Source organism: Vicugna pacos, unplaced genomic scaffold (genome assembly GCF_048564905.1).
Source record: "Vicugna pacos unplaced genomic scaffold, VicPac4 scaffold_20, whole genome shotgun sequence".
In the NCBI taxonomy this organism is placed as follows: Eukaryota; Metazoa; Chordata; class Mammalia; order Artiodactyla; family Camelidae; genus Vicugna; species Vicugna pacos.
The window spans coordinates 95732856-95745469 of NW_027328741.1; the positions used below are offsets into that span (position 1 = coordinate 95732856).

General features: G+C 45.5%; 1 long non-coding RNA gene across 1 annotated transcript; it reads right to left on the reverse strand.

Annotated features, from left to right (window-relative positions):
- Positions 1–6255: 6255 nt before the first annotated feature.
- On the reverse strand, positions 6256–11233 carry LOC140693859 (uncharacterized). Its single transcript, XR_012069562.1, has 3 exons — positions 11088–11233; positions 7815–7887; positions 6256–6441 (listed from the first exon to the last, which is right to left on the reverse strand). It is a non-coding gene; the product is annotated as an uncharacterized lncRNA (long non-coding RNA).
- Positions 11234–12614: the final 1381 nt, after the last annotated feature.

The following is a 12614-nucleotide window of genomic DNA, read 5'->3' on the forward strand; positions in this document are numbered from 1 at the left end:
TGACCTAACCCTAATGCCGATTTGGAATCAAATGGATTCCTAGTCCGTGATGTAGACTTGTATGTCTTCCAACAGGATGAAGGAATGCCATATTCTAGGCTACGTAGAGAAGAATTGTAAGAAGCCTATAACAAAGGCAAGTAGCTCTGCCAAAGTGTACTAAGAGCAAAAGAGACTGACAGCAAAGTGCACATTGGGGTTGGTTTCATTTCTTGGAATTTCAGCCCCCATGAAACCAATGGATCCATGTCCTGAGAGTGCGGGTGTTTCAGCAGAAATCAGGCGACGCATATGTATTCCGGGTGTACGGATATTATAGGAACATAAGTCTCCTTTAGTGGGTCTCTGTGTACTGTGAACTGTTAGAAAGTTTAAAGACGTGTGAAACCATCAACTGAAAAGGGACACACTTCCCTCCATTGGTACTGTGCATAGAGATCTGAACAAAAGGAAAGAGGGAAGAAGAAAGGCCCATGGGACGCTAGTGGGTAGAATCACATTTACCTTAGGAACTTCTCGTCGGATGCAGCCCCTCCCCCAACACTGACAAGATGCAGCAGCCATTGGGGATGGCAGTTAGCGGTTGGATTCCAGGTGGAATGTTGGTGTGTACCGCGAGGCTTGTTGTGGCTGTTGGATCCTAGGTAACCGGGCAGAGTTCTGTGGGTGGATCAGTGTGATGGAGGGGCTGCCGCCCTCTGTGGAGCTTGGCTTAGGTGTTTGGTCCGGGAAGCTGTGTAAGTTCGAGATACTGCTGCTGCCCAAAGACCTGAGGTCACAGGTCAGTTTCCAGAACCTGAAAGGGCAGACAGTGGAAGATCTGCCTGTCATCAGCTTACTGGTGAGGCTCCGAGGTACTTTCAGACTTGCCCAGTCCTGGTGAAGTCAACTTTAGGGGAGACACGAAGAGAAGCTGGCCGAAAAGCTGGCTGAACGGATTGAGGAGAGATGCGAACACATGGATGAGAGATGTTCTGCTACAATGGAGAATACTGGCGTGGAGACAGCTGTAGAGGATACCAGGCTCAAAAGACATTCATGAGACATATTGAACCTCGCTGATACTGGCAGAAACATACGGAGTGCCAACGTGGACTTGAGGAAGTTCCTCAATTCTCTTCTCCAAGAACGGGTCCAAGGTCCCTGACGTCTGCAAGAGAAGAGATGGCAGAGATGATCAAAACGCTCCTGTTCTTGGAAGAGGTCATGGGAATCCACACTTCCCACGGGGCCTTCCCAAGCCATTCAGACCAGAATTCACCAAGCCCAGGTAAGCCTTTTCCCAGGTTTGGGCCTAGCTAGCAAGCACTTGCCTTCCCTCCCCTCCACACAGGCATCCATTTTGAAGGATCAGTAGCTGAGCTGCAATGAAGCCATTACGAGTAAAACAAGCCCCTCCTAGAATCAGAGTTCCTCCAGCTTCACACTCTGTGAACAACAGTGAACTCCTTAAAGGTCCAATAAACTTGGCTGAAATAGATAGGAATTGAATACTTAGCTCACACCTAGAAACGATGGCCTTCCGCTAGATTCAGCAAATGTTGTGTTTATGTCTTCCCTGGGGTGAAGGGAGTGTGGTAAGAGAGGGGAATCTGACTGAACTTGAATCTGTATTAGGCCTCAATTTTTCAAGACAGTATAGGTAAAGAGTACAAGTCAGAAAGAGAACTGTACTGTAAAAGTCGCCAATGATATAAAAGACACAGCTTATGTGGATCGTCTTTCACTTGAGTCAAGCCCCCGTGGGCACTATATCATGCGGGTGCAGACTTGGTTGCGTTAAATGGCTTTACCCAACATGATCGGATGATTAAGCGTTCTCATCACTGATAGAAGAACACCTGGTTCTCCATAGACTAGCATAATTGCAGCAGGGTTCTCCTAGCTAGAATGCCTCTAGGTGCTTTTGGATTCAAACCTAAATGTATATATTTGGTTTCTTTCCTCTTGTATTTTCCTAGAGAGGGATGTTACCCCTTGAAATGCCAATATTGGCCAGTAGGTGTCATTGGGAGTAAAGGGCACCAATGCACAAGTGTATCCAAGTTTGGGGGTTATTTCAAGTTTCCAATAGTTATTTCATGGTTCCTGTTGGTTTCGGAGGCTTCAACCGTAAAGAGCCGACATGAACCCTTTAACAGTTTGGACTGCCAATTTGCATTCTATCTGTCTAGGTTTTCCGTCGAGCTGACAAAATGTTACCAAAATTGACAAGTCTGGCTTCTAGGTCGATTGAGTGTGTTTCAAAAAATAACTTCATTTCCGTATAACTCCCAAAACATGTAAATGAATTCTTTTAAACTTCTTAAAGACTGCAAATGAGATATCAACACAATGTCAAAACAGGTGTATTCGGACCATCCCTCCCACCACGGCTGTATAGAAACAAAGAGCTAAGCAAATATCACATTTCTGTGAAATGTATCTGGATAGTGTTGATTCATCGATGCCCAGTTGGCAGAGAAGAAGTGCAACCTGCACTCACTCGCTCCCATGAACAGAGCAATGGAAACATCCACTCACCCAGCCCTTGGCACAGGACACTTGCCGAAGAGAGGTCTGTTACTTCCAAAGACAGGATGAGGCCTCAGGACACCTGGAAGCAGGAGAAGGCAAAGCAGGAAATGGAATCCAGTGAGGGTCTGACCCCTGGTGATGGAGCAACAAGGGTGAAACTCTGTTTAACTTGGACGCACACTCTCAAGCGGACAGGAGACATGGGATAGAAGGTGATGTGCTGAGATTTACAAGAGTGCACAGCAGATGCTTGGCTGACAGAACTCAAAGAAACCAGCGCAAAATATCCCCACAGTTGATTCGGAGTCCAAGATCCCAGCTGCCACATTTGAGGTAGCAGAGGCAACGTTCTGTGAGGGATAGGGCTACGAATGATGGCACACGCTGAGTCTCAGGGATCTGGAGTGCATTGTGGGACGTGGTGGGTCGAATCAAGAGAGCAAACCAAAATGTGTACCAATGATAAAGCATCAAAACTGGTCACGTGGTTGAGATTACCAATATGTCCCATGGCCACACCCAGTGCATCTGCAGGACCAGGGACCAATTGGGCATTTTGCCAATAGAGCACGTGTGGGGCTGAATCAGAGATATCGTTCATCTGGTCTGAGGGATCCAGGGGGCCTTGGTTTTGAAATCAGAATGAAAAGCCTTAGGATCTGCTACATTCATAACCTGGGCTGGGATTATGGTTTGGTTTGAGGCACAGGATGCGCAACAGCTGTGTGGTTGCCTTCGTGCACCCGTGCCACAAGGATGAGAGGACAAGGAAGAGTGGTCCAAGTCCACAGCGTTAGAAGAGGAAGCATTACCTACAGCATTATCTCCCTAAAGCGGATGCTACATTTTGGATGGCACCAGCACGGTACGGCACCGAGGACACCAAGGTAGGTCTGCGGGATCATTCCAGCAGGCCCTGATATGTGACATCCATAGATATGCTTCCACTGGTGTTTCTGTAGACAGAGAAGCTCTGAGAAGAACTGCTTTCATTGGGACATTCCCGTGGAACTACAAAGCACAAGCGCACTCTCAGTTTGCTGTTTTGGAAACACTCCAAAATGACATAGAGCAGAATGCAGAGCTGAGAACCTTTAAAAGCTTCATTTCCACAAGAGGAAGTGTCCTGCGCACTTTCAGAATTGTGAGATAAGCATTATCAAAATGAAGTTATGCAAATCGAAATAGTATTGGTTTTTCATCAAAACTAATGCAACAACAGCAATTGGAGATATACCAGACAACACACACAGGAACACGATATGGCATCAATGTCTAGGAGAAATTGTCCGCACAGAAATCCCATGGAATTGCGTAGAGCCAAAAGTCTAAAATTTTCACTTAACAAAGCCCTAGAAGTCCACATTACATACCTGATATTACCTGAGCAGTAGAGGTGAAGAAGTACAGTAAAAGAAACAGGAAGTACCATTTTCAGTTCCAAAGATATTGAAGGCCCAAAAGATAAGCTTTCAAACAACTAGACTGCAAAACGCTATCCAGACCATGTGTTGAAAATGGAGGTCAGGAAATCACTGAAAAACAACAGTGTCTCAGAATCACATAAGGCAGAATACCGGAAAAGGGGAAGAGAAAGTCTAAAGACGAGCCAAAAAATATCAGGAAACTCAATGGATGTGATAATATCAGGGCTAAAATTTAGTCGTAAGCAGACTAGATAATGCAGAGGGACGCGTGAATGACTGTGAAGACATGGGATCAGAAAAACCTCGGTCAGAAGCAGACATAGGAAAGCAAGTGCAAAGCAATGTAAACATTGCTGTTGAACCCTGGGTTAAGACAGGGCATGAAAGACTAGAATTCATAAGGGTCCCAGATGGAAAAGCAAGAGATAAGGAAACAAAAAATGTCTGAAAATTTATCTGTAGAAAAATCAGACTGAAACTTCCTGAAAGCCAAGAAAGAATCATGTATGCGAATTCAGGAATTACACAGCATCCAAAGGAGGTGGAATCCCAATAGACCTACCAGCAGCTGTATGATTCAAATCAACAAAGCTCACGAATATCACAGTGATTTAAAATGCACCTGGAGGAAACAACATCGTCACAAGGGAACCTCAAGAGGGGATTCAGCTGATATCTCGGCAGCAATATTGCAGGAGAGGGAGGAGTGCCAGGACACAGACCATATCCTGAATGGCCAAATGCTGCCACCTAGGGGAGCCTATGCCACATGACCGCCAGTCCTAATAACGGCAGAGCTAGAAAATTCCACAAACCGGCAAATCTTAAAAGAATTCAGCAGTTCAAAACTTATCCTACAAGAATGGTTGAGAAATCTACCCTGAATAGAAAAGCAGCAAGATGAAATGGAAAGAAGAAACCATTATTGGAAATGCAAGAAGAGCAGGAGTGGCAAAGAAGAAACAAGAAGAAGGCAAGGAGGACATCAAAACCCTAAAGATGGGAGAGGGAAGCAGGAAATCATAGGTGATTGGAAGCACTCTCTTAAGTGAATCAGCTTATTTGACTCTCTGTTTCAAGCTTAAGGAGAGATGCATGGCCTGTCGTGTTTGCAATACAAGCGAGAAGCAGACCAACAAAAAATCAAACCAACAAACAAACACCAAAATGGTACGGTTGGCTGATATTTACCAAGGGAACCATGATTATTCAAAAGAAAATACTTAAGGTGATGTCAAGGATCATTCAGCATGCATCGACCCATTATCGCGGCTTGCATGTACTCAGCACACTTGTATTCGGAGGCGTGCATTCATATTCGTAAATTTTGATTCATAAGAACATATCGTGACCTAACCCTAATGCCGATTTGGAATCAAATGGATTCCTAGTCCGTGATGTAGACTTGTATGTCTTCCAACAGGATGAAGGAATGCCATATTCTAGGCTACGTAGAGAAGAATTGTAAGAAGCCTATAACAAAGGCAAGTAGCTCTGCCAAAGTGTACTAAGAGCAAAAGAGACTGACAGCAAAGTGCACATTGGGGTTGGTTTCATTTCTTGGAATTTCAGCCCCCATGAAACCAATGGATCCATGTCCTGAGAGTGCGGGTGTTTCAGCAGAAATCAGGCGACGCATATGTATTCCGGGTGTACGGATATTATAGGAACATAAGTCTCCTTTAGTGGGTCTCTGTGTACTGTGAACTGTTAGAAAGTTTAAAGACGTGTGAAACCATCAACTGAAAAGGGACACACTTCCCTCCATTGGTACTGTGCATAGAGATCTGAACAAAAGGAAAGAGGGAAGAAGAAAGGCCCATGGGACGCTAGTGGGTAGAATCACATTTACCTTAGGAACTTCTCGTCGGATGCAGCCCCTCCCCCAACACTGACAAGATGCAGCAGCCATTGGGGATGGCAGTTAGCGGTTGGATTCCAGGTGGAATGTTGGTGTGTACCGCGAGGCTTGTTGTGGCTGTTGGATCCTAGGTAACCGGGCAGAGTTCTGTGGGTGGATCAGTGTGATGGAGGGGCTGCCGCCCTCTGTGGAGCTTGGCTTAGGTGTTTGGTCCGGGAAGCTGTGTAAGTTCGAGATACTGCTGCTGCCCAAAGACCTGAGGTCACAGGTCAGTTTCCAGAACCTGAAAGGGCAGACAGTGGAAGATCTGCCTGTCATCAGCTTACTGGTGAGGCTCCGAGGTACTTTCAGACTTGCCCAGTCCTGGTGAAGTCAACTTTAGGGGAGACACGAAGAGAAGCTGGCCGAAAAGCTGGCTGAACGGATTGAGGAGAGATGCGAACACATGGATGAGAGATGTTCTGCTACAATGGAGAATACTGGCGTGGAGACAGCTGTAGAGGATACCAGGCTCAAAAGACATTCATGAGACATATTGAACCTCGCTGATACTGGCAGAAACATACGGAGTGCCAACGTGGACTTGAGAAGTTCCTCAATTCTCTTCTCCAAGAACGGGTCCAAGGTCCCTGACGTCTGCAAGAGAAGAGATGGCCGAGATGATCAAAACGCTCCTGTTCTTGGAAGAGGTCATGGGAATCCACACTTCCCAAGGGGCCTTCCCAAGCCATTCAGACCAGAATTCACCAAGCCCAGGTAAGCCTTTTCCCAGGTTTGGGCCTAGCTAGCAAGCACTTGCCTTCCCTCCCCTCCACACAGGCATCCATTTTGAAGGATCAGTAGCTGAGCTGCAATGAAGCCATTACGAGTAAAACAAGCCCCTCCTAGAATCAGAGTTCCTCCAGCTTCACACTCTGTGAACAACAGTGAACTCCTTAAAGGTCCAATAAACTTGGCTGAAATAGATAGGAATAGAATACTTAGCTCACACCTAGAAACGATGGCCTTCCGCTAGATTCAGCAAATGTTGTGTTTATGTCTTCCCTGGGGTGAAGGGAGTGTGGTAAGAGAGGGGAATCTGACTGAACTTGAATCTGTATTAGGCCTCAATTTTTCAAGACAGTATAGGTAAAGAGTACAAGTCAGAAAGAGAACTGTACTGTAAAAGTCGCCAATGATATAAAAGACACAGTTTATGTGGATCGTCTTTCACTTGAGTCAAGCCCCCGTGGGCACTATATCATGCGGGTGCAGACTTGGTTGCGTTAAATGGCTTTACCCAACATGATCGGATGATTAAGCGTTCTCATCACTGATAGAAGAACACCTGGTTCTCCATAGACTAGCATAATTGCAGCAGGGTTCTCCTAGCTAGAATGCCTCTAGGTGCTTTTGGATTCAAACCTAAATGTATATATTTGGTTTCTTTCCTCTTGTATTTTCCTAGAGAGGGATGTTACCCCTTGAAATGCCAATATTGGCCAGTAGGTGTCATTGGGAGTAAAGGGCACCAATGCACAAGTGTATCCAAGTTTGGGGGTTATTTCAAGTTTCCAATAGTTATTTCATGGTTCCTGTTGGTTTCGGAGGCTTCAACCGTAAAGAGCCGACATGAACCCTTTAACAGTTTGGACTGCCAATTTGCATTCTATCTGTCTAGGTTTTCCGTCGAGCTGACAAAATGTTACCAAAATTGACAAGTCTGGCTTCTAGGTCGATTGAGTGTGTTTCAAAAAATAACTTCATTTCCGTATAACTCCCAAAACATGTAAATGAATTCTTTTAAACTTCTCAAAGACTGCAAATGAGATATCAACACAATGTCAAAACAGGTGTATTCGGACCATCCCTCCCACCACGGCTGTATAGAAACAAAGAGCTAAGCAAATATCACATTTCTGTGAAATGTATCTGGATAGTGTTGATTCATCGATGCCCAGTTGGCAGAGAAGAAGTGCAACCTGCACTCACTCGCTCCCATGAACAGAGCAATGGAAACATCCACTCACCCAGCCCTTGGCACAGGACACTTGCCGAAGAGAGGTCTGTTACTTCCAAAGACAGGATGAGGCCTCAGGACACCTGGAAGCAGGAGAAGGCAAAGCAGGAAATGGAATCCAGTGAGGGTCTGACCCCTGGTGATGGAGCAACAAGGGTGAAACTCTGTTTAAGTTGGACGCACACTCTCAAGCGGACAGGAGACATGGGATAGAAGGTGATGTGCTGAGATTTACAAGAGTGCACAGCAGATGCTTGGCTGAAAGAACTCAAAGAAACCAGCGCAAAATATCCCCACAGTTGATTCGGAGTCCAAGATCCCAGCTGCCACATTTGAGGTAGCAGAGGCAACGTTCTGTGAGGGATAGGGCTACGAATGATGGCACACGCTGAGTCTCAGGGATCTGGGGTGCATTGTGGGATGTGGTGGGTCGAATCAAGAGAGCAAACCAAAATGTGTACCAATGATAAAGCATCAAAACTGGTCACGTGGTTGAGACTACCAATATGTCCCATGGCCACACCCAGTGCATCTGCAGGACCAGGGACCAATTGGGCATGTTGCCAATAGAGCACGTGTGGGGCTGAATCAGAGATATCGTTCATCTGGTCTGAGGGATCCAGGGGGCCTTGGTTTTGAAATCAGAATGAAAAGACTTAGGATCTGCTACATTCATAACCTGGGCTGGGATTATGGTTTGGTTTGAGGCACAGGATGCGCAACAGCTGTGTGGTTGCCTTCGTGCACCCGTGCCACAAGGATGAGAGGACAAGGAAGAGTGGTCCAAGTCCACAGCGTTAGAAGAGGAAGCATTACCTGCAGCATTATCTCCCTAAAGCGGATGCTACATTTTGGATGGCACCAGCACGGTACGGCACCGAGGACACCAAGATAGGTCTGCAGGATCATTCCAGCAGGCCCTGATATGTGACATCCATAGATATGCTTCCACTGGTGTTTCTGTAGACAGAGAAGCTCTGAGAAGAACTGCTTTCATTGGGACATTCCCGTGGAACTACAAAGCACAAGCGCACTCTCAGTTTGCTGTTTTGGAAACACTCCAAAATGACATAGAGCAGAATGCAGAGCTGAGAACCTTTAAAAGCTTCATTTCCACAAGAGGAAGTGTCCTGCGCACTTTCAGAATTGTGAGATAAGCATTATCAAAATGAAGTTATGCAAATCGAAATAGTATTGGTTTTTCATCAAAACAAATGCAACAACAGCAATTGGAGATATACCAGACAACACACACAGGAACACGATATGGCATCAATGTCTAGGAGAAATTGTCCGCACAGAAATCCCATGGAATTGCGTAGAGCCAAAAGTCTAAAATTTTCACTTAACAAAGCCCTAGAAGTCCACATTACATACCTGATATTACCTGAGCAGTAGAGGTGAAGAAGTACAGTAAAAGAAACAGGAAGTACCATTTTCAGTTCCAAAGATATTGAAGGCCCAAAAGATAAGCTTTCAAACAACTAGACTGCAAAACGCTATCCAGACCATGTGTTGAAAATGGAGGTCAGGAAATCACTGAAAAACAACAGTGTCTCAGAATCACATAAGGCAGAATACCGGAAAAGGGGAAGAGAAAGTCTAAAGACGAGCCAAAAAATATCAGGAAACTCAATGGATGTGATAATATCAGGGCTAAAATTTAGTCGTAAGCAGACTAGATAATGCAGAGGGACGCGTGAATGACTGTGAAGACATGGGATCAGAAAAACCTCGGTCAGAAGCAGACATAGGAAAGCAAGTGCAAAGCAATGTAAACATTGCTGTTGAACCCTGGGTTAAGACAGGGCATGAAAGACTAGAATTCATAAGGGTCCCAGATGGAAAAGCAAGAGATAAGGAAACAAAAAATGTCTGAAAATTTATCTGTAGAAAAATCAGACTGAAACTTCCTGAAAGCCAAGAAAGAATCATGTATGCGAATTCAGGAATTACACAGCATCCAAAGGAGGTGGAATCCCAATAGACCTACCAGCAGCTGTATGATTCAAATCAACAAAGCTCACGAATATCACAGTGATTTAAAATGCACCTGGAGGAAACAACATAGTCACAAGGGAACCTCAAGCGGGGATTCAGCTGATATCTCGGCAGCAATATTGCAGGAGAGGGAGGAGTGCCAGGACACAGACCATATCCTGAATGGCCAAATGCTGCCACCTAGGGGAGCCTATGCCACATGACCGCCAGTCCTAATAACGGCAGAGCTAGAAAATTCCACAAACCGGCAAATCTTAAAAGAATTCAGCAGTTCAAAACTTATCCTACAAGAATGGTTGAGAAATCTACCCTGAATAGAAAAGCAGCAAGATGAAATGGAAAGAAGAAACCATTATTGGAAATGCAAGAAGAGCAGGAGTGGCAAAGAAGAAACAAGAAGAAGGCAAGGAGGACATCAAAACCCTAAAGATGGGAGAGGGAAGCAGGAAATCATAGGTGATTGGAAGCACTCTCTTAAGTGAATCAGCTTATTTGACTCTCTGTTTCAAGCTTAAGGAGAGATGCATGGCCTGTCGTGTTTGCAATACAAGCGAGAAGCAGACCAACAAAGAATCAAACCAACAAACAAACACCAAAATGGTACGGTTGGCTGATATTTACCAAGGGAACCATGATTATTCAAAAGAAAATACTTAAGGTGATGTCAAGGATCATTCAGCATGCATCGACCCATTATCGCGGCTTGCATGTACTCAGCACACTTGTATTCGGAGGCGTGCATTCATATTCGTAAATTTTGATTCATAAGAACATATCGTGACCTAACCCTAATGCCGATTTGGAATCAAATGGATTCCTAGTCCGTGATGTAGACTTGTATGTCTTCCAACAGGATGAAGGAATGCCATATTCTAGGCTACGTAGAGAAGAATTGTAAGAAGCCTATAACAAAGGCAAGTAGCTCTGCCAAAGTGTACTAAGAGCAAAAGAGACTGACAGCAAAGTGCACATTGGGGTTGGTTTCATTTCTTGGAATTTCAGCCCCCATGAAACCAATGGATCCATGTCCTGAGAGTGCGGGTGTTTCAGCAGAAATCAGGCGACGCATATGTATTCCGGGTGTACGGATATTATAGGAACATAAGTCTCCTTTAGTGGGTCTCTGTGTACTGTGAACTGTTAGAAAGTTTAAAGACGTGTGAAACCATCAACTGAAAAGGGACACACTTCCCTCCATTGGTACTGTGCATAGAGATCTGAACAAAAGGAAAGAGGGAAGAAGAAAGGCCCATGGGACGCTAGTGGGTAGAATCACATTTACCTTAGGAACTTCTCGTCGGATGCAGCCCCTCCCCCAACACTGACAAGATGCAGCAGCCATTGGGGATGGCAGTTAGCGGTTGGATTCCAGGTGGAATGTTGGTGTGTACCGCGAGGCTTGTTGTGGCTGTTGGATCCTAGGTAACCGGGCAGAGTTCTGTGGGTGGATCAGTGTGATGGAGGGGCTGCCGCCCTCTGTGGAGCTTGGCTTAGGTGTTTGGTCCGGGAAGCTGTGTAAGTTCGAGATACTGCTGCTGCCCAAAGACCTGAGGTCACAGGTCAGTTTCCAGAACCTGAAAGGGCAGACAGTGGAAGATCTGCCTGTCATCAGCTTACTGGTCAGGCTCCGAGGTACTTTCAGACTTGCCCAGTCCTGGTGAAGTCAACTTTAGGGGAGACACGAAGAGAAGCTGGCCGAAAAGCTGGCTGAACGGATTGAGGAGAGATGCGAACACATGGATGAGAGATGTTCTGCTACAATGGAGAATACTGGCGTGGAGACAGCTGTAGAGGATACCAGGCTCAAAAGACATTCATGAGACATATTGAACCTCGCTGATACTGGCAGAAACATACGGAGTGCCAACGTGGACTTGAGGAAGTTCCTCAATTCTCTTCTCCAAGAACGGGTCCAAGGTCCCTGACGTCTGCAAGAGAAGAGATGGCCGAGATGATCAAAACGCTCCTGTTCTTGGAAGAGGTCATGGGAATCCACACTTCCCAAGGGGCCTTCCCAAGCCATTCAGACCAGAATTCACCAAGCCCAGGTAAGCCTTTTCCCAGGTTTGGGCCTAGCTAGCAAGCACTTGCCTTCCCTCCCCTCCACACAGGCATCCATTTTGAAGGATCAGTAGCTGAGCTGCAATGAAGCCATTACGAGTAAAACAAGCCCCTCCTAGAATCAGAGTTCCTCCAGCTTCACACTCTGTGAACAACAGTGAACTCCTTAAAGGTCCAATAAACTTGGCTGAAATAGATAGGAATTGAATACTTAGCTCACACCTAGAAACGATGGCCTTCCGCTAGATTCAGCAAATGTTGTGTTTATGTCTTCCCTGGGGTGAAGGGAGTGTGGTAAGAGAGGGGAATCTGACTGAACTTGAATCTGTATTAGGCCTCAATTTTTCAAGACAGTATAGGTAAATAGTACAAGTCAGAAAGAGAACTGTACTGTAAAAGTCGCCAATGATATAAAAGACACAGCTTATGTGGATCGTCTTTCACTTGAGTCAAGCCCCCGTGGGCACTATATCATGCGGGTGCAGACTTGGTTGCGTTAAATGGCTTTACCCAACATGATCGGATGATTAAGCGTTCTCATCACTGATAGAAGAACACCTGGTTCTCCATAGACTAGCATAATTGCAGCAGGGTTCTCCTAGCTAGAATGCCTCTAGGTGCTTTTGGATTCAAACCTAAATGTATATATTTGGTTTCTTTCCTCTTGTATTTTCCTAGAGAGGGATGTTACCCCTTGAAATGCCAATATTGGCCAGTAGGTGTCATTGGGAGTAAAGGGCACCAATGC